The sequence below is a fragment of the Halichoerus grypus genome, chromosome 6, assembly GCF_964656455.1.
Source record: "Halichoerus grypus chromosome 6, mHalGry1.hap1.1, whole genome shotgun sequence".
Taxonomy (NCBI): Eukaryota; Metazoa; Chordata; class Mammalia; order Carnivora; family Phocidae; genus Halichoerus; species Halichoerus grypus.
This window is the reverse complement of record NC_135717.1, coordinates 124,742,649-124,762,751: the sequence shown is the minus strand read 5'-3', so window position 1 is coordinate 124,762,751 and position 20,103 is coordinate 124,742,649. Positions and strand designations below refer to the sequence as shown.

At 36.0% G+C, this 20,103-nt stretch overlaps 1 pseudogene; it reads left to right on the top strand.

Moving 5' to 3' along the window:
• The first annotated feature begins 6,844 nt into the window (after positions 1–6,844).
• On the top strand, positions 6,845–9,083 carry LOC118523975 (la-related protein 7 pseudogene; annotated as a pseudogene).
• The last annotated feature ends 11,020 nt before the right edge of the window (positions 9,084–20,103 follow it).

Here is a 20,103-nt window from a genome sequence, read left to right as displayed (position 1 = left end):
TAACCAGCTTTAAATTGGGCAAGTCTCTAGAATGTAGTTGATGGAATGTCATTTTTACAAACAATGATAGCAGTTGTGCAAATGAGGCAAAAGCCATAAAAACAGATTAGTCTGGAGATGGCAGAAATCTGCAATGTTTCTGCTGCTCATCGAGAGATAACCTGAGAAGTAAAAGAACTCCAGAATCCTCATGGGCCTGAATTATTACTGGTGATTACAGTTGAAGGACATTCTGAAAGTCACACAAGATGATGTGCAGGTTTCTTTCCTACCAAAGTCTTTTGGTAGGAATCTCTTCTGAACAAGAAATTTAATTGATCATACAACAAATATATGATATTGGGGCACCTGGGTGGCTCAGCTGGTTAAGCGTCCAAATCCTGATTTTGACTCAGGTCATGATCTCAATGTCCTGAGATTGAGCCACGTGTTGGAGTCCACGTTCAACAGGGAGCCTGCTTGAGATTCTCTCACTCCATCTCCTTCTGCCCCTCTCCTACTCTCTCTCTCTCTCAAATAAATAAGTAAATCTTTAAAAAAAACACAAATATTTGATTTCTAATTACCTGTTTTGAATCTACCTATCTAAATTGAAGAGTTTTTTGTTTGTTCATTTTACGTCCCTTTATTGTTCCATAGAAGGAACAATAATAAATAAATATTTCAAAAAATAGTATAAGCAGTTAGGGAAAATTGACCCATTATGGATAAATGTTTGATAAACATCTCCCTGTTTAAGAATTACTGATGATTATCTCACTAGCGTTGTTTAGAAGGATGATTTTTTTCTGTTGGTGGCTTGCATAAAAGCAGAGATATGAAATAATTCTGACATGGCTTAATTTATGATCTGTCACAGAACTGGGTCATCTCTGCCAAGTTATCTCTCTCTAAGCCTCAGTTTCTTTCTCTATGAAAGGAGAGAAATAAAACTTACCCTATGGGATTGTTGTGAGGTATAAACAATATTATGTATGTAAAACGATTTTTATAGGCCTAGGCATAAAATTGCTGTTCAGTAACTAGTCACTTGAAATAGTAGGGACAGGATAAAAGTATTATTCAAACTTGATATTTTCAGATAGATGATCTTTCCAGAAAATGAAAAGGAAATAATGATTATACTTTTGCTCATCTATTACCAGTAAGGATAGCAGTACATATTCTATTTAATATAGGAATTGTAAATTTTTCAGAATGAAGAACCTTCTTAAAAATCAAAACATTTGCAGATTTTCATACAAAAATAATTTGATAGATACTAATTATGACAATATTTGACCATAATCTATATTTGAATGCTTTTAAAATATGTTTATAATATATTATTCCTAAGGGCATCTGTTTACACTTTTAAAAACGGTAATACACATATAGGCAAGACCTAATATTCCTTCAGTCTAGGAAAAAAATTGATGTAAGGATTTTTGCATGTAGTCCTTGCAATAATACCAAGGTCTTTAAGAGTTTGTGTCTCTGTGCTCTGGAACCACTGATTTAAGCCATATCTTTTGAGTAATCAAAAATCTAAACTCCCTAGTATGACTGCATTGTCCTTAACAATGTCATATTAACTATTTAAGGGAAAAAGACTTAAGATAGTGTTTTTGCTTTCCCCTGCTGTTGTTTGCATACACTGATACTGAGAACTTATCCTAGGTGTCATCCTTCTACTATCTTTGTAAACAAAAAACATATTATGAGACAAAGTCTGATTGTCAGCCTTTCAGACATTCTGCATTGTAAAAAAGACCCAGGAAAATCAAAGTAGCAGGGAATTCCATTCTGTATTACAGATGAAGCAAATCAAGTGTTGACACAAGAAATATGCAATATAAGACAGTAAATAAACTATCTCTAGTCACTGTTGGATGCAGATCAGGATTATGACAGAAACTGATGGTTACAGCTGTCTCTGCTATGCTTACCCTTATAAAACAGGGCATCTATATATGGTTTATACTGCCTGTCAATCCTTCCAGAGGGCTGTAGACTATAAACTCAGAGCCTGGGACCACTGAGGCTTATGAGACTTATGTGGTATCTAATAACACTACCCACCAGAAATAATGACTACTTGGCACACATAAATATACGAATGGTACCTGCCGTGGAAGACTTTAATTTTTTTGATCTGATAAAATGGTTAAGAAATAAAATTTTTAAATTAAGTACTCTTTTTTTCTTTTAGCGAGAGAAAGGGAGAGAGAGCACGAGTGAGAAGGGGTAGAAGGAGAAAGAGAATCTCAAGCAGACTCCAAGCCCAGCAGAGAGCCTGATGCAGGGCTTGATCTCACAACACTGAGATCATGATCTGAGCCAAAATCAAAAGTTAGAGGCTGAACCGACTGAGCCACCTACGGGCCCCTAAAATTAATTACATTTTTATTGTATGTTAGCTTATCATTTTTGTGAGCTCTGCTAACTCCACCCCAAAAAAGTCTCTGTTAATGGAGATGGGATGATATGGTTTTAATTTGAGAAGAGAAGCTACAGTCAAAGATGGGGCAAAATAAATGTCAGTTTGGAGGTAGGTCTTCCAGAATGTGACAGAGCAATTGAGGATGCACATAGATTAGTCCTTGTCCTACAGAGTGTGGCAGATTCATTGTGAGAACAAGACAGAGTCACAGTAGGTTCTGCAACCTGTGCCCAGAACCCTGTTATCTGTGGAAGGTAAAGGAGGCCAGAGTGGGAAGGAGGGTCACTTCAGGCACAAGTTATAATAACAGTGACATTTCCTCAGTTAATTTTTTCTAACAGTCTAGATTCTTCTGGCATTCTGTCCTGGGGTACTTAGACAAGGAGAGCCACATCAGTCAATTGGCAACAGAAGGAAGTTGGCAGATGTGAGACATCCAGAAATTACCTTCCTTTTTCAGCCAAAGGGGGGGAAAATGAAGGTATAGATTAGCTGTGGTGCTATTAAGTTGCACCTTGAATATGATGCTAGGCAGGTAATCTGGGAAAATACTAGTACCTCAGATCATAAGTATTCTGAGAGGACAGAGAAGATAGTTAAATTCCAGGTGAAGGAGTCTGAGAAGAACTCGTGGAGAAAGAGGAAGGACAGGACACTGACGACTTCCAAATCATTCTCCTTAGATCCACGCCTTGCCTACCAGAGGACATTCCCTCCCTAATAAACCACAGAATAAACTACAGGATAAACCACAGGATTTATCCTCTAGGATAAACCATAACACACTGCATCTGAATTGCAATCAAATGCTCACCCACGATCCTCTCAATTAAATTGAACATCCCTGAATTATATTGATGTTCGTATCTTCAGTGCCTAGGACTGTGTTTAATCCTTTAAAAATTCTCAGTATTTGTAGAATGTATAAAATATCAAATTAATGAAATGACAGTTAAGAAAATTCTGCTTTCTAACTTCTCAGATGTTTTTAACCCAACTTGATACCAAAATTTATTTTTATTCATTAAGGTTATGAGCACAGACATTCTGGCACTCCAGCATGTTCGAATTAAAAAATGCAAATATCCCATTCTCCAACTGCAGGGACCACTAATGCTTGCAGAGGTTTGTACACTACAATGAATGGTTTTTTCAATTTGCATAATAAGATTGCAGAACTAATAGTTCTTATTTCTGCCACTTTTCCTGAACTCTTTCAAGTTAAAGATATTTTGCAAAAAAAGATTGTATTTACTACAACTAAAGATAGCACTTGGAAACCTGATTTGTCAGGGACCTATAAAACTCATAGACTAGAAATATATAAATATAGCAATGCTCTTTTTAGTTTAATCTATAGCTTTATGGGCATTCTTCAAATGAAAAGATTTAAATGAGCTATGGATTTCCAAATGTTAGCTACAGGTGAAATCTCTTCTTGATTGCTAATGATCATTCCACTATATAGTGTGTACCAGTTTGCATGGATCCATCCCATTTGATTATCACATGGCCACAACTTATGCGGTAAGCATTACCTGTGCTCCCATTTCTCCACAATGACATCTCTAATATTGTTTCAAGTTCCCTTGACTATATACTTTATTTATTCCTTCTGCCCAAGAAGTAGGTATGGTATCATACCTATTATCTTACCACTTTACAGAAGCTAAATTGGAATGTTAAGTATTCAATGAACTTAGACTTCATTAATGCTACTAAATTATTTGTCTTATAATTTTTTTACCAATAAAAGGTTGAGGAATTAATATTAATAATAAATATTAATATGAATATTTAATTAATATCAATATATGGACCACAGAAGACAATCAAGTCTACCTAGGTTAAATCATGACAACAGCAAATAGGTTCACAATAAGGGATTATTTACTTCCCTATATTATGAAACCTAAAATACTCATACTGAGAATATGCTAAAAATTACTCGTATTTAGAAATGCAATCCTTGGAAAAACCATGGCCATGCACCATTCTTATTCTGGCACACAGATGCTAGTGTTCTTGTTTGCCATTCAGCCAGAATCCAAAAATTGCTCACCTTCTTGATGTCACCCAAGTTATACCAAGGAGTGCTTTATCATCTCCCAAAGAGACAAGCAGAGGAGCAATTACCAACACATAACAGGTGCTGTACATGGAGGTATTAATTGTTGTGTAAAGTAAACACTCTTTCCCAACAAAGCAGTATCCTACAAGCAATTGTAGAATATAGCACATGCCACTTGAAAGTTATTTACCCTAGGATTTCATCATACCACATACCCATATAAAAACTTACAACCTGGATTGCATGTGTACTTTCTTTTAGCAATAATTAATCTTGAAGTCCATTGCTCAAGGTTGGAATTATGGGAACAAAGCTCAGGAATTAAATGAAAAAGCAGAATTATACAAGATAGTATTGTCAGCAGCTATAGATACTGCTTTGGACTTTTCTCAATACAAACCACTGAATGATGCTAAAATGTCTCCAGGCTAGGGATCAGTTTCAAAATACTACCAAACATTAACCACCTGTATTCAATTGAACCAAATGTTAAACACTGAGGCAATATATAGTATTCAAGAGAAATAGGACACCACTTTTTGGCAAAAAGAAAAATATGTTCATAAAATTGAACATTACATTTAATCAGTTCACATTCTTTTCAGTAATCAAGTGTTCTTTTGTAAAAACTAGTAAGTTATGAGCCAAAAAAGAGTGTCAAACATTCTTAGGAACAATAATGACATGCTCAGTAAATAAAGTTGCATTTTGGTGGTGGCTTTTCTGAATAGAGGTATTTACAGAAAGAGCGGCGCTAGCTGACGATGTCGGTGTGCTGCAAAATGCAGGAGCTGTCAAAACTGCAGAGTTAACATTTTTCAAATTCATGGACTTCTATTAAGATTGTAACCTTCAGACAACATTTAAAATAAATTCCATTTTTTTTCCCTACTGGACACAATTTATCACTTTCCAGAAAATGTACAGTCACAAAAAAATTTTTTTTCAGAAGTGTTCGATGGAAATAGAGCTGTTGTATACTTTGGGAGGAAAAGAAGACCAAGTTTCAAATAATAGTATCCCTCAGGTCAGACGTTTCCTGTCAGTTACTGAATAACCGGGTTAGAGAACCCCAAGGCAAAGCTTACTCCTTAAACAGCATCGTGTATAGCTGATAAGGGTTTTCATATTGACCTTTTCTGTGGTTTCCCACTAGTCTCTTTAAAGCTATGGTTTCTATTGATCCACATCCCTATGTTCCTTTTTAGATATTCTTCTTGAGAAATATCCTTTCATAGATTAGCAAATGTGTGCACAAAGAGAAAAACATGACCTCAGGAAAATATCATGGGGCAACAGTAATAGGTCTTATGCAAGATGTCTGCCATTCTCTGGAAAATGAGGATTAAAAGTGGAGAGGGTGGGAGAGAGATGCAGGAAGTCTGCATTTCTAAGCCAAAAGAAAAAAAGGAATATGTTTCACAAATAATGACATTTTTAAATCTTTATGTATTATTTCTTAAAAAGGATTTAGGGTTAATTGAATATGGGCCCCATGCCAGCTGGTCTCATTATCATATTTGCATATTCTTAATTAGTTGCAAAGAGTTACAAATAAGCTTTCCCAAATACTTGGAAAAATTTACTGTGGATGCTAATTTATTGATGACAAAATCCTGAGACTACTAAACTAGCTGGTGATCTAGTATACTTTAAAATCTTTCTAAACTTCTCATCTTCTAAAAATATGAGAATCAGATATGTAAAAGGGAGTTTTTAGATTATTTTAGTTCAGATTCTCATTTACAGAAGTGCAGGTTGAGCTGTAGAGTGATTAACTGACTTGTCTAAGGTCAGAAATGCAAAAATACCACACAAAGAAATACACAGATACCAATCAGTAGAGTGGTTACCTGTACATTACTGTCAAAAGATGTCCATCGACAGATGAATGGATAAAGAAGATGTGGTATATATATACAATGGAATATTATGCAGCCATCAAAAGGAATGAAATCTTACCATTTGCAATGACGTGGATGGAACTGGAGGGTATTATGCTGAGGGAAATAAGTCAGAGAAAGACATGTATCATATGATCTCACTAAAATGAGGAATTCTTTTTTTTTTTTTTTTAATTCTTAATCTCAAGAAACAAACTGAGTGTTGCCGGAGTGGTGGGGGGTGGGAGGGATGGGGTGGCTGGGTGATAGACATTGGGGAGGGTATGTGCTATGGTGAGCACTGTGAATTGTGTAAGACTGATGAATCACAGACCTGTACCTCTGAAACAAATCATACATTATATGTTAAAAAAAAAAAAGAAGAAGAAGATAGCAGGAGGGGAAGAGTGAAGGGGGGGAAATTGGAGGGGGAGATGAACCATGAGAGACTATGGACTCTGAGAAACAAACTGAGGGTTCTAGAGGGGAGAGGGGTGGGGGGATGGGTTAGCCTGGTGATGGGTATTAAAGAGGGCATGTATTGAATGGAGCACTGGGTGTTATACGCAAACAATGAATCATGGAACACTACAGCAAAAACTAATGATGTATGGTGATTAACATAACATAATAAAATAAAAAAAATATTAAGAAAAAAAAGTTCAGGCTCATCCTACGACATGGAAACCAGGACTATAAGGATCTGGAGACGAAAAGGTTGAAGGATGCCATCACCGGTCCAGTATTTTGGGAATTGAACGGAGAATGGAAACAAAGTGGAAATCAAGAAAAGACAATGGAAGAAGAAAGCAGTGAAAAGAAAAAAGAAGTAGAAAAAAAGAAATGGTCACGAGTTAAACAAGTGCTTGCAGATATTGCTAAGCAAGCGGACTTCTGGTTTTGAGATGCAAATCTTCACAAGGGTAGATTTCTTCCAGAGCAAATAGAAAAGTCCAGAGATGGATATGTTGATATATCACTACTCGTGTCTTTCAACAAAATGAAAAAATTGACCACGGGATGGAAAGTTAATAGCCAGGGCACTGAAAAGTTCATCTGTTGTGGAGCTGGACTTAGAAGGCACCAGAATCAGGAGAAAAAAACCACTGGGTGAATGACCAAAGGATGAGGATGAAAGGACAGTGTATGTGGAATTACTTCCCAAAAATGTTAATCACAGCTGGATTGAAAGAGTACTTGGGAAATGTGGCAACACTGTTTATATAAGCATACCACATTATAAATCTACTGGAGATCCAAAGGGATTTGCCTTTGTGGAATTTGAAACAAAAGAACAAGCAGCAAAAGCTATTGAGTTTCTTAACAACCCACCAGAAGAAGCACCAAGAAAACCTGGTATATTTCCTAAGACAGTAAAAAATAAGCCCATTCCTGGGCTTTGAGTATCAGAAGAAAAGAAAAAGAAGAAGAAAAAAGGCCAAACGAAGAAGGAAGACATTATCCAGACCAAAGAGTCAAATATGGACACAAGTAAGAAGAGTGTTGGTAAAATGAAAAGATCCAGGACCATGTCTGAGGGATCAGAAGTAGAAACAACTGAACCCCAAAAGCCGTCCTCAAAAAAAAAAGAAAAAAATGGGAAAGACAGGAAGTATCCAGCTTACCTGTACTCAGAACAGGGAAGAGGAAGAGAAGTATATCTGAAGAAGCAGAATACCCAACTCCCAGGTCAAAAGTAAAGAAAATTACTCAGAAAGACAACATTAAAAAAGAAGTTTCCAAAGAGAACAAAGATTTGGAAGTCTCTACTGAAGAGGAAAAGGATGCTGGAGATGTAAAGATGGATCCCTTTTAAAAGCAAAAAGAAGCATAAGAAAAAACACAAAAAAGAGGCACAAAATGGGAGAAGAGGTTATACCATTAAGAGTCCTTTCAAAGAGGGAATGGATGGATTTGAAAAAAGAGTATTTAGCACTGCAAAAGACCAGCATGCCTTCTTTAAAAAAAACAATATCCCAAATAAAATTGGAGTAAAAAATGGAAACAAATGGAGAACCGACTACGTCTGAGATAAAAAATGAAAAAACAAACAGTGAAGAGGGTTGTCCCCAGGAAAATGTTAATGCAGCAGGACCACGGTTTGTGAGTGGCGTGATTGTGAAGATCATTAGCACTGAGCCTCTACCTAGCAGGAAACAAGTCAGGGATACTTTGGCAGCAATCTCAATTGTTTATGTTGATTTGCTAGAAGGAGATACAGAGTGCCATGCTAGATTTAAAACTCCTGAGGATGCTCAAGCTGTAATAAATGCATATACAGAAATTAAAAAGAAACACTGCTGGAACCTTGAGATCCTTTCTAGTGACCATGAGCAGAGGTATTGGTAGAAGATTTTGGTAGATAGTCAGGCCAAACTTAATCAGCCTTGTGAAAAGAAAAGAGGCACTGAGAAGTTAATCACCAAAGCTGAAAAGATTAGACTTGCAAAGACTCAACAAGCAAGTAAACATATTAGATTTTCTGAATATGATTGAGAAACGGTTTTGGGTCACCTCTTAAGATTTCATTGGACACTTGAACTTTTCTTAGGAAATCCATTTTATTTTGGTAGTAATAGTTTTTCTGAAACCTATGTTAATTAGAAGAAATACTTTCATTCTTTAATTTGTAAGTAAGACTTTTTCTTCAGACAAGTACATTGTATACCACAGTTTTTCATTAAAAACATTTTATTTGTTGACATTATCTTATACAAATCAACCTCAAAGTGATTTAGTAAATGTTTTGAACATTATCACTAATTTTGTTGTTTTTATATTACAAAAACAATAATATTTGCAAAAATAATACTACATAGTTTAGAAAAAAATGTTTGACAATGGACTCACTCTACTTCTTATTTTGTAATTTGTTTTTTCCTTTTCAAATATCTTTTCATGTTGATTTATACAGAGACTTATGTGTGATATTTCATTCTGTTTATTGCACTTTGCTTATCTGAGCTTCCACTGAATGGGTCATATGACTGTTTCCAATTAAAATGTTAAACTTAAAAAAAAAAAGTTCAAATTGTTGGGACACCTGTGTGGCTCAGTCGGTTAAGTGTCTGCCTTCAGCTCAGGTCATGATCCCAGGGTCCTGGGATCGAGTCCCACATCGGGCTCCTTGCTCAGTAGGGAACCTGCTTCTCCCTCTGCCTGCCGCTCCCCCCTGCTTGTGCTTAGTCTCTCTCTCTCTGACAAATAAATAAATAAAATCTTTAAAAAAAAAAAAGTTCAAATTATTTCCTAAGACTCAAAGATAGGATCAGTTTAGAAGGTAGGTACCCAAGGCCTTACTCCTTATGTCCAGAAACAAAGATAAGGAGAAAAGCCAGAGGATTAGGCATGTCCAATAGGGGCTCCATAGGGGACATGAAGACTGATTCATAGATTTTAAGCTGGTGGGGAATATCCCTTTTACAGACCAGTGTTCCATACAATACATCCCATCAGAATTGTTTCCTTGAGATACCTACCAAATAATACATATGTATGTAAATGTGTAAATGCATATGCACATAAATAAATAGATACTTCATAAACCCCTACTCATATACATTTAAGAAATGCTACAAATCATAACCCTCCTAGGAGATGTCCATGGAAATATTAATTAAAATTCGATTGTCCCTGCAGTTATTAAAGACCTTGTGAATTCTTCCCCTCCCCTTCTCCAGACCTGCACACACAGATTTTAACTTTCGTTATGCTCACTGTTTCCTCAGCTTATGCTGACTAGGAAACATTTCTTGTTATGACTATTAACATTCAGTAGAAAAAGTGTCCCAAAGAGCACGTTGGGCGAAATCATGTCTTAAACATTCATTTCTATGCATAGAGCAATTTGGTCTAAATATGAAGAGATAAAATATGAACTAATGCAATGAACATCGTGCATTCTGCTTCTTTCTTCTCTACTAGCCTTTCTCAGTAAGCATCTCCTCCCTGAAAACCTCATGGACTTGGTATGCTTCTTTTCTTGTTCAGAAAGAAACCTCTCCTTTTTTGCTCATTTTTACACAGGCTAAGAGGCAGTGTAGTACAGTATTTAGTGTGGACACAGAAGGCAACCAACTTGGCTGACTGATCGAACCGTGTTTCCAAACCCTGAGTTTCTCATGAAGGTTAAAAAGTCTGGGTACAATCTTTAGAGATCGCCTTGTGCACTATGCAATTTAAAATAATGCCCTGTAACTCTTAGAAAAGATTGATGTGGATGTTAAATGAGATACTATATACAAAATTCTTAGCATAATGCCTTACACACAGCACTCATTAAATATTAAATATTAGTCCATTCACAAGCTAAAATGTAAAACAGTGCATCCATTTTCATTAAAACAATTTCGTTTCTTTTTTGACACTCCCACTCTACCCCAATACCAACCTACTAGGATGACAGGACATTTACTTCATTTGATATCCATGATTTAGTTTTCCTAGCGTTACCACAGTCCCAGAGTTTAACCCAATTCAAATGCTTGGGAGGGAGTTCAGTAGCTGGGGTCATCTGCTACTTGGTTTGCCTTTCATACTGCTGCTATTAAAATGTCCATCAATTGTCCATCAACAGATGAATGGATAAAGAAGATGTGGTATATATATACAATGGAATATTATGCAGCCATCAAGAAACTGAAATCTTGCCATTTGCAATGACATGGATGGAACTAGAGGGTATTATTCTAAGCGAAATAAGTAATCAGAGAAAGACATGTATCATATGATCTCACTGATATGAGGAATTCTTAATCTCAGGAAACAAACTGAGGGTTGCTGGAGTGATATGAAGAATTCTTAATCTCAGGAAACAAATTGAGGGTTGCTGGAATGATATGAGGAATTCTTAATCTCAGGAAACAAACTGAGGGTTGCTGGAATGGTGGGGGGTAGGAGGGTTGGGGTGGCTGGGTGATAGACATGGGGGAGGGTATGTGCTATGGTGAGCGCTGTGAATTGTGTAAGACTGATGAATCACAGACCTGTACCTCTGAAACAAATAATACATTATATTAAAAAAAAAAAAAAAGATAGTAGGAAGGGAAAAATAAAGGGGGGGAATCAGAGGGGAAGACGAACCATGGGAGACTATGGACTCTGAGAAAGAAACTGAGGGTTCTAGAGGGGAGGGGGGTGGGGGGATGGGTTAGCCTGGTGATGGGTATTAAAGAGGGCACATATTGAATGGAGCACTGGGTGTTATACGCAAACAATGAATCATGGAACACTACATCAAAAACTAATGATGTAATATATGGTAATTAACATAACATAATAAAATAAAATTTTAAAAAAATGTCCATCATTGTATTCTTCCATGCTCCTTCAGTTTCAATAATTCTGTTGCTGCTTCTATGTAGTACATGGGTTTGGAAATGACTATAATCTTACTTAATACCAAATATGGAACTTGGAAAACCCACATGGCCTGACAAATCAGTCAACTCTTAGGTCTTGCCACTTCATGGCACCATGAGTACAAGGACCAATAACTGTCAGGATTCTCAGACGTCTCAACCTTTTTGTGCTCTTTCTTCTCTTCTCTTCCTCCTCCTTCTCCCCCTTCTTTCTTCTTCTTTCTCTTTCTTTACAGCCTCCTCCCTCCCAAATTTCCTGCTGATTAACCTGCTGGAGACTGATTTTTATCCTCTCAGTTTCCTGCCAAGATAGTTAGTTTATATCTAAAAATTCCCTTTGGCTTTTAAAACCAAAACAACAAAACAGGGAAACTTAAAGGTAAATTTTAATTTCCACCTGCCTCCTCCCCAGCTATTATCTTACCCAAATTATTTATAATAATTATCCCAGGAAGGGTGCTGATGTAACATCAGAAACTCTTTGGAGTTTTGAATAGTTTTAACCACAAACTACCTTTTCAACTCTGTTGTCAGCTCTGTGGAGGTCAGTCCTGTCCAGTCCTCCAGCCCTGTCAGAGTGCCTACTCAGCTCTTTCTGTTTGCCATTTTATTGAATAGCTTCATCCCTACTGCTTGTGGTGTTTTTGTTTTTGTTTTTGTTTTCCCCAATCCTGGAATTATTTTCCCATTCTACCCTTACGTTTCTACTCCACTGTCATTATTTTCCTCTTGTTGGGGAATACTGATCAGCCCTGGCAGAAGAGATCCAGTGGGTAAAAAATGACTGAAGGTGTCTCACAAATAGAGCCCCAGAGAAAATGAAAATAAAGTATCATGAAGAGATACAGACCTAGAGGAAAGCCAGGAAGTGTAATCCAAGGAGGCTTCCAAAATGAACAAGGCTAAAAGGGCATATGGTAAGCTAGGAAGGGCAGGGGCCCCAGATCTGAGAAAAGGTACAGGCCTGGTCACAAACAAGCAGGTCATAACTTGGGCCAACTTCCTCAGACAAAGGTGGGATGTACAACATTATTTTTTATGTTCCAGTCATTGTATGTTACACAGATGGGGTTTCCTTAAGTTTAAAAATAGTGATTAGGCCTTAAATCTATGCCAAAGTTCATATCAGTGCAGTAAGAAATATCACTTACTGAAGGAAAAATATAAAAGGTGATCCCAGAGCTTGTAGGCAGGTAAGTAGGCAGCTTTTTCCCTTGTACAATGCCCCGTGTTTTGTTTGTTCACTTTAACTACCACCAGTGTGTCCACTGTGAGCAGCTTATGTGAGGTGGGACTTAGAGTCTGAAAACTCATCATGGTTGTGGCCTTTAACTTATTTACATATTATAACCCAAGCAGTTACTCTGATACCCCAATATTTATAACTCTTGCTATTAATAAATTTTACAAGCTGCAGAAGAACAGAAAGTTGCTGAAAGCATAGTTCCTCAGAATCCCTCTTGTTTATTTATTTAGCACTCTGGACTGGTGCCTAGAAGTTAATCTTCAGGAATCCACCTTATAGGAAGGCACATTTGCCTTTGCAGAGAACAAACCTCAGGGGATGAAGTATGGCATTTTGATGAAATTGGCAGCAATCTTCAGGCTGATGTGAAAGATATGATGAACAAATTTTACTGTCATTGTGCTCCAAATGTTTTGTTTTGTTTTTGACTGTTACAAGATTAGAAAAAAATATTATTTATGTCTGAGGGCTAGTTCTCTTCACAAATACCACTAGTCCTTGTCACAGAGTTGTTCCTTATTGATATGATTAGGTTTAAGTATAACAAATTGCTATTTGTCCTCCATTTAGCCCATCTGGGATTTTTTTTTTTTTTTTTATTGTTTGGTTGGTTGATCTGATTTGTTTTTTCCCTTCTTTCTTCTTTGCATTAACTGAGTATTTAAAAAAATATATATTCCATTTTATTTCCTCTATTGACATTTAGTTATACATGTTATATTTTTTAGCTGTTAATCTAGGAATTATAATATGCATCTTTAATTTACAACAGTGTACTAGGGATTATTACACATTCCTGTATAATGGAAGAACCTAACAATAGTATTCTTTCATTGACCCTGGTCCTATAATTTGAGCTAACTTTGTCACACATTTTACTTCAACATATTTTACAAAAGCCATAATTCATGGTTATTTTTGATTTAAGCAATTTATTAAGTTTAAAGAAATTAAGGAAGAAGAAAAATTGGTTTTATATTTATTGATATATTTTCCATTTGTGATATATTTCATTGTTTTGTGTAGATTAATTTCTATCTAGTATCATTTTCCTTTGATTTAAATTTCTTTAATATTTCTTGCAGAGTTCTATTGGTGAAAAGTTCTCTCAGCTTTTATTTTCATCTGAAAACATCTCTATTTCCCTTCATTTATTAAATATGCTTATGCTGTATAGATAATTCGAGGCTGACATTTTGTTTTTCTTTCAGTGCTTTAAAGATGGGATTTGTTTTGTTCTAGTTTGCACTATTTCTGATGAGAAGTCCACGATCACACTTACCGTTGATCCTCTGAATAGTATGTTTATTTTCACCCTCTGACTATGTTTCAGTTTTTATCTTTACTTCTATTTTCAAGGAATGTAACTGCAATATCCCATGTTACTACAAAATCCCAAACTAAAATATTTTGTATTAATACGGGCTTTTTGGATCTTTGGATTGAAAGTCTTCTACAAAATTGAAACTTTTTCAGCCATCAATTCTTTAAATATTATTCCTTCCCAAGTTCTCTTCTCCTTCTGAGACTTCAATTAATTATGTTAAAACAATATTCAGCTAATATTGTCCATGGTTCACTGAAGCTTTTTTCATTTGTTTTAGCCTTTTTGCTCTCTGTGCGTTAGTGTGGATGCCTGCCGTTGCCCTATCTCAGATTCACTGATCTTTCTGCTATAGTGTCAAACTTACTGTTAAGCCCAGCAGGTGAATTTTTTATTTCATAGTTGAAATTTCTCAATTCTGGAATTTCCATTTATTTGTTTAATAGTATGCATTTTTCAATTGGTATTTCTAATTCACTCACTCATTGTGCCCATTCTTAAATTCTCAAACACTTTTAGAACAGTTGTTTTAAAGTTCTCGTCTGCTAATTCCAACATGTTCTCCATATCTAAGCCTATTTCCATTGATGTTTTTCCCGGTATGAGCAGTATGAGTAACATACTTCTGCTCTCTATGTTAAATAAGTTTTTATTTTATGCTGATTATTATAGATACTAGCTTGATACTTTCAAGTCTTGTTTTTAAGGTTTTTTTTAGGTCACATATAATAACATTAACCCTAATGCTAGAGTAGTCCTACTCCTAAGATATAGCCTTTCCAAAATTTCAACTGAATCTCAAGTGTTTATCAATGTCTGTTTACTCTGGGTGATCAAAATCCAATGTCTCCCAGAAACTTGTGACCCCGTAAACATCTATTCAGAGCACAGCATCCTGGTAGCCGTTCTGTTAGGTCTCATGGAATTTTAGCCCACATAGGCTCAGTTTAGTAATTCACCAAAGACTTAAGGGACCTATTTAGATTTCTGCAGCAGATTTCTCTAAATATTTTGCTCCCCTGAAGTACCCTGCCCTGGCTATCTGAGTAGCCCCAACCTATGAACACAGCTTCCTCAGTTCAGCAAGACCATTCTGTTCTGTTTGAATTCTATATCCATTGACTGCAGTTCATAAACTGCCTTCAAACAGAAACCCTGGGATGTTATGGGCTCATTTTGTGTGTTTCCCTTCTTTAAAGGATCATAGTCATGAGCTGCCTATTATCTGAAGGCTAAAAACAATTGAGTAATAGTGAATCAAATTGCAAATTTATCATCTTACAATTCTGTAGGTGAGAAGTCCAACACAGGCATCACCAGGCTAAGATCAAGATGGTGACATTGCTGTATTCCTTTTTGAAACTCTAGTATCTGTTTTCTGATCTCTTCCAGCTTGTAGAGGCTGTTTATAATCCTTGGCTTACAGCTTCCTTCCTTCATCTTCAAATCAAGCAAGTGTAGGTTGGCCCCTTCTCACCTCATGTCTCTCTTCTTTCTTCTTCTATCTCATCACTTTGGCCCATCAGGTCAAGGTTTTCCACATTTATGGACTCATGTAATCAGATTGGGCTCACTCTGATAATTGGGATAATCTCTCTTTTCAAGCTACCCTTAATCACCTGTACCCTTAATCACTACTGCAAGATCCATTTTACAATGTGCAATAACATTCACTGGACCTGGCAATTAGAGCATGGGCATCTTTGGGCCACAATTCTGATTACCACTTTCTGCCTACTATATCCCCCAAATATATGTCCATCTACATATAAAATACATTCACCCCATTCCAAGGTCCCTGAAAGTCTCACCCACTACAATTGAGCATCAATTCAAATTCCCAAATCACATCTAAATCTAATGAACTCAAAAGTCCCTATTCTCATTATCTATAATATCCAAATTAGGTATGGGTGAGAGTCTGGGTATGACTTATTCTGGAGCGCAATTCCTCTCCATATGTGGCACTGTGAAACTAGAGAAATAAGTTATCTGTCCCAAAAAAATGATAGGACAGGACCAAGATAACAGTTACAGGCATTCTTGGTCAAAAAGGGAGAAAATAGAAGAAAAAAGGCGTCAGTAGTCACAAGTAATTTAAAAATCCACCAGGCAGTTTCCATTAGTCTTCAAAGTTTGGAAATAATCCTCTGTGGTTTGTGATTCTGTCCTCTGAGCTTGAAATTCTGCTCCTAGTTTCATGTCTCTGCCCTCTGAGATATCCTTCTTTTTCCATGAAAGATAACTTGGGTTTGCACCTGAAGTTTTATCAGCTTGTTTACTGTCTGTAGAATTTTAGAGGATCTGGCAACTTTCTCTTACTTGATATTGTTTCTTTCCATTTGGTCCAACCTGATGGTATTTCTGATGATATAAAATTCTCAAGAACTTTCTGGGTTGCCCATGTACTTCATGGGGATTCACTCCATTAGGTAAGACACTCATCTGCAGATCTTTCCTAGATAATTCTCTATTTTGGGTTTCTTCTGAGATGGCTGAGAGGATCTATGAGTCACACAATTAATCTTTTCAAAGAGCCATTTGTATGACTGAATACTCTGACCTTTTGATTTTTCAGAGTTATTAGCAAAAAGTTGAGCAAAGCTTTGGCTTTTTCTTGAAAGCATTCTTTTCTGATAGTGAATCTTTTAAGTTTGGCATCGCTTGCCATCTGGGTAGGCTTAGAAATTCCCAAATCATCAAGTCTTTTTTTCATTTTAATAGTTCTACCCTCAATTTCTCTCTCTCACCTTGCATTTTAATTATAAGCAGAAGGGAAAAAAGGACTCATCTTCAACATTTTGCTTATAAATCTTAGCTAAATATCCTAATTTATTGCTTAAAAATTCTGGTTTCTACCCACATGCATGATACAATTCCACTAAGTATTCTGCCACTATGTAAGAAGTACTCCCCTTTCTCCAGGTTCCAATAACATGTTCTTCACTTCTGGGATTGCACCAGAAATGCATTTAGTGTCCACACAACTACTGATGTCATTTCATGATTTAGGCTTTCTCTAGAATGATTTCAGTTTTCTTCATAATGCTCCCCACTTCCTTTCAAGTCCTCACTGGCAGTCATTAACGTCCATATTTCTACTAACAATCTGTTCAAGGCCATCTGTACTTTTCTATCATGTTCTTCAGTGCTTTTCTAGCCTCTGCCCACTGTTCAATTCCAAAGCCACTTCACATTTTCAGGTATTTGTTACATCAGCATCCTTCTTTCAGGTATCAAATTCTATATTAGCATTGTATTGCTGCTCTAACAAATTACCACCTACTTAGTGCCTTGAGCTATAGAAATTATCTTAAAGCTGTACAAGTCAGAAGTCTGACATGGATCTCACTGGGTTAAATCAAGGTATCAGCAGACCAGCATTTCTTTCTAGATGTCTAGGGGTCAATCCATTACCTTGCCTTTTCCAGCATTTCTAGAGGTTGTCAGCATCCCTTGGTTCACAGCCCTTCTCCTCCACCTTCAAAGATAGCAACAATTGACAGAGTCCTTCTCACTTCACATTTCTCTCCCTTCTTTGTCTCATCTCTTTAACCCAGTCTACAAAGTTTTCCACATTTAAGGATTCATGGAATTAGATTGGACCCACCCACATAATCCAGAAGGATAATATCCTTTCTAATGTATAGCCTTATTCACATCTACAGATTCTCCTTTTGTCATGTAAAGTAACATATTCACAGATTCTGGGAATCAGGGTATGGTCATTTTTGCAGAGCAAATATTCTACCTATCACAGTTTGTTTCCTAATATTTGTGTGACTTTTATGGTTTGGATATTAAAGTTTGTGTTTGTAGCAGAAGAGCTAGTTTATTACTAGGTATTCCATCATGATGAGAAGTTTTAAATGAAAAGAAGTTTTGGGGATAGTTTTATGTGATATAAATCTAAACCCATGGCTTAAAAATTAAAAACATGCGGAGGCACCTGGCTGGCTCAGCTGTTAGAGCACATGACTTCTTGATCGCAGGGTCATGAGTTCAAGCCCCACCTTGGGTGTGGAGCATACTTAAAAAAAATTGAAAGCATGCTTTTAGTTTTAAAAGGGATATTTTATTCTTATAGTCAAATATAATTTCATCTATTTATTTATCACATCATTTTACATATTTGAATATTTTGAATGTCATATTTTATAAATTTGAAAAAAATATATGTTAATATATCTTACCTCATCAACAAAGATTGAAATATTGAGAACCCCAAAATGTAAATCTAAAATTAGTATAGGGCGCCTGGGTGGCTCAGTTGGTTAAGCGACTGCCTTCGGCTCAGGTCATGATCCTGGGGTCCCGGGATCGAGTCCCGCATCGGGCTCCCTGCTCAGCAGGGAGTCTGCTTCTCCCTCTGACCCTCCTCCCTCTCATGCTCTCTGTCTCTCATTCTCTCTCGCAAATAAATAAAATCTTAAAAAAATAAAATAAAATTAGTATAATTCCAAAACTGAGAAATAGGAATGATTGTAAACTATGCTTATGCTAATGCTGTGTGACATTATTCTGTATACTAGCAGAAAGAAATATTCACCGTTTTTATTATAATATATCCTGAATTACATAAGTTTTGAATAATGGAAAGACTATGGCAAGGCAGACTTTGCATATAATGTAACTGCCTCATACTAGTAAAACACTGTTCTCATGATTACTGAAGATGTGACAGAAAACATCTGAAACATAAAGATAAACATAAATAAAATGTACAGAATTATTTTATAAAATTTTAACTTTTTAAAATGAAACTATCCTAAGTGTTTGATTAGTGAATTGGAGTAAAGGGAAAGATGATTGCAAAACTCCTTAAGAAATGTATGGGAAAATGGAGAAGAGAAGCCAATATTATAAAAGTTTGCATTGGTTAAAAAGTTAAGAAATGTTAGAAAATTTGTATGGAACCACAAAAGACCCTGAATAGCCAAAGAAATTTTGAAAAAGAAAAACAAAACTAGAGGTATCACAATTCCAGATTTCAAGTTATACTACAAAACTGTAGTAATCAAAACAGTATGGTACTGGCAAAAAAACAGACACATACATCAATACAACAGAATAGAGAACCCAGAAATAAACCCCCAATTATATGGTCAATTAATCTTTGACAAAGCAGGAAAGAATAGGCAATGGGAAAAAGACAGTTTCTTAAACAAATGGTATTGGGAAAACTAGACAGCTGTATGCAAAAGGATGAAACTGGTCCACTTTCTTACACCACACACAAAAATAAATTCAAAATGAATTAAAGATCTAAATGTGAGACCTGAAGCCATAAAAATCCTAGAACATAGGCAGTAATTTCTTTAGCAACAATTGTCTTTAACAACGGCTGTTAAATTTCTTTAACAACAACAAAGCAACTTCTTTCTACATACATCTCATGAGGCAAGGGAAATAAAATAAAAAACTATTAAGACTACATCAAAATAAAAAGATTCTGCATAGCAAAGGAAACAATCAACAAAACTAAAAGACAACCTATGGAATGGGAGAAGATATTTGCAAATGATATATCTGATAAGGGGTTAGTATCCAAAATATATAAAGAACTGTGTTCAAATCATATATCAGTTTTAAGTCTGTGGCTTTTCTGTTTAGAGGCCTGAATCAATTCAGTAGTAAAATGAAACAGAATATATAAAGAACTGATACAACTCAACACCTAAAAAATAAATAATCCAATTAAAAAATGGGCAGAAGACATGAACAGACATTTCTCCAAAGAAGACATCCAGATGGCCAACAGACACATGAAAAGATGATCAACATCACTCATCACCAG